The sequence below is a fragment of the Mus caroli genome, chromosome 4, assembly GCF_900094665.2.
Source record: "Mus caroli chromosome 4, CAROLI_EIJ_v1.1, whole genome shotgun sequence".
NCBI classification, from domain to species: Eukaryota; Metazoa; Chordata; class Mammalia; order Rodentia; family Muridae; genus Mus; species Mus caroli.
The window spans coordinates 107,641,533-107,644,314 of NC_034573.1; the positions used below are offsets into that span (position 1 = coordinate 107,641,533).

Below are 2,782 nucleotides of genomic sequence, written 5' to 3' on the forward strand. Positions count from 1 at the left end.
GGATGGTTGTGAGCCACCATGTGGTTGCTGGGATTTGAACTCTGGACCTTCGGAAGAGCAGTCGGGTGCTCTTACCCACTGAGCCATCTCACCAGCCCTTTTATTTTATTTTTTGATTTATTTATAAGCCTTCCTCCTCTAACTGCCACTAAAGGGCTGAGGCATATAGCTTGGTGATAAAACAAATTTTTATATATCTAGGGATTGGGGAGTGTTTGCTGATCAAGTACAGGGACCGAGTTTAGATCTTAACACCAGTGTACAGGGGGTAGCAGTATCCGTAACTGCAGCACTGTGGTAATGGACATGCAGGTGGATTCCTGGAGCTTGCTAGCCAGCAATTTGGTCTTAGGAGTAACCCAACAGAAGAGAAACAGACTGAGAGGATGCCCTCAAGCCCCAGTTGGGGGTCTGCCTTGGAAGTGAGAAGGGCAGATGTTGGTCACTGTTAGGTGAGGAAGTGTTTGGCTCTGCTAGCTCTAGGTGGTGGGCTGCTGGCAAGAGCTGGGTAGGAACCGTGGCGTTCCTGTGTAGTGCAGGCCAAGAAGCCAATTAGGGACTTGCCAATAACATCCTGACTTCAGCTCAGTTTCTTAGTTTCTGTTTTGTTTTGTTGTTTGGTTGGGTTTTTTTTTAGTTTTTTTTCCTCCCCGCTCCCCCCTGTCCCCCCCCCCCTTTTAGGGTCTCCCTTTATATCTTTGACTGGCTTGAAACTCACTATGTGGAACGTATTAGTCCAGAACTTTTATAATTGCCTGTCTCAGCCTCCCAGCTGGTAGGGTTACAGATGTGAACATCACACTCAGCTTCCTATCTTATATTCTTTTATTTATTTAGTTTTGAGACAGAATCTCTATGTGTAGCCCTAGCTGTCTTGGTACTTGCTAAGTAGACCAGGCTGGCCTTGAACTCACCGATAATCCAGCTGCCTCTGTCTTCCTCTGCTGAGACCGAAGGTGTGTGCACCACCATGCCCAGACTTTTATAGGTTTTGGTTTTTTTGTTTGTTTGTTTGTTTTGTTTTTGTTTTTTTGAGACAGGGTTTCTCCGTGTAGCCCTGGCTATCCTGGAACTCACTTTGTAGACCAGGCTGGCCTTGAACTCAGAAATCTGCCTGCCTGTGCCTCCCAAGTGCTGGGATTAAAGGCGTGTGCCACCACTGCCCGGCTTTATAGGTTTTTGAAACAGGATCTCATTTTGTAGGCGAGGCTATTCTCGAACTCACACCTCACCTGCCTCCTGAGTGTGGAGAACACCAGCGTGAGCCGCGCGGCACAGCTCCGGCTTCCTGATTCTTCCATCACTTCAGCTGTCGGTGCTGGACAGAAGGCTGCTCAGGAGGAGTCGGGATTGGAGCCAGGAGGCCATGGTCACTACGTGGGTGATCTTCTGCGCTCTGATCTGAGAAGGCGTTCTGCTCTGCTCTCCTCTACTCCATGTCCTGGTCCCAGAGTCCCCCTCACTATTTCCTCGCTCCTGAATTCTCACTTTCTCTCTCAGTGCTGAGCCTTTCTCATTGATGTTTTTGTTTTTGAGACAGGGTTTCTCTGTGTCCCCCTGAATGTACTGGAACTCGCTCAGTAGACCAGTTAAGTTTATTTTTTATTAATTTATTTCTATAGTATGTGTGGAGATGTTTTACTGAAGTATGCCTATACACTGTGTACATGCCTAGAACCTGAGGAGGTCAAAAGAGGGCATTGGATCCTCTGAGACTGGTCTTACCGATGGTTGCGAGTCAGCGTGTGGGGACTGGGGATTGAACCCAGAATCTTTGGAAGAGCAACCAGTGCTCTTTCATAGCTGAACCACTGCTCCAGCCTCTAAAGATTTATTTATTTCCTGTGTGGGTGTGTGTCTGCGCGAGTGTGTGGACACATGAATGAATGTGTGCCCAGGGAATCTTGGAAGAGGACACCTGACCACAAGCTATAGTTACTAAACCAGAAAGAAAGAAAAAGACAACAAAATCAGCCTGGTGGCCCCTGTCTGTACTGCAACACTTAGGACACAGAGACAACGGGATTGCTACACTTGCCATAGGGGATAACTACCTGTTCTCTGAGGGGTGTGGCTGTCAGTTTCCTGAAGCTTCACTGCTCCTAGAAAGCCAGGGTGACAAGGTTTAGGGAAATAACTGAATACCTTTTAGGCGGGGTTTTGGGGATCTTAGAACATAACACTGTAAAAAACCAGAACAGTTAAACTGACAGCAAGATTCGTCAGGTGCCTCTAGCATTAGGGGGTGGCATGGTCACAGTGCTGGAGATTTCAGGTAGACATTCCTTCAGTGACTAGCGTACCTACGTGCTGAAACAAGCTGGTGGTCCGAAGCAGAGGAAACAGGTGCAAAACGAAGGCAGAGATTCCAGACTTCTCTCCAGCTTTTGGCTTTCTGATAGTCGACTGAAGCCTCCTTACTTTTTAGAAAAAGTGTCTGATATAACCCAATTTCCAAATAAACCCACATTCCTGGGCTTTAGTGAGTTCCCGGCCTGCCTGGTCTACAGTGAGACCCTGGCTAACCTGGTCTGTAGAGGGTGAGTTCCAGGACTGCATAGAGAAACCTTGTCTTGGATAAACAAAATAAATTGTAAAAAGAAAAAAAATCACATTCTAATTGTGCTGGCTAATATCAGGCCAATTGAAACAAGCCAGAGTCATCAGAAAGGAGGGAACCGCCGGGCGGTGGTGGCGCACGCCTTTAATCCCAGCACTTGGGAGGCAGAGGCAGGCGGATTTCTGAGTTCGAGGCCAGCCTGGTCTACAAAGTGAGTTCCAG

At 47.7% G+C, this 2,782-nt stretch overlaps 1 long non-coding RNA gene across 2 annotated transcripts in view; it reads left to right on the top strand.

Moving 5' to 3' along the window:
- The window catches only part of LOC115030895, a 7,593-nt gene that overhangs the window by 1,313 nt on the left and 3,498 nt on the right, over positions 1-2,782 (top strand). Inside the window, exons 2-3 of one of the 2 annotated variants that reach the window (XR_003836491.1) lie at positions 1,204-1,377; positions 1,541-1,576. This is a non-coding gene — a long non-coding RNA (uncharacterized LOC115030895). Of the gene's footprint in view, positions 1-1,203; positions 1,378-1,540; positions 1,577-2,782 lie in introns of those variants that run through there. The other variant, XR_003836490.1, reaches the window with a different exon arrangement.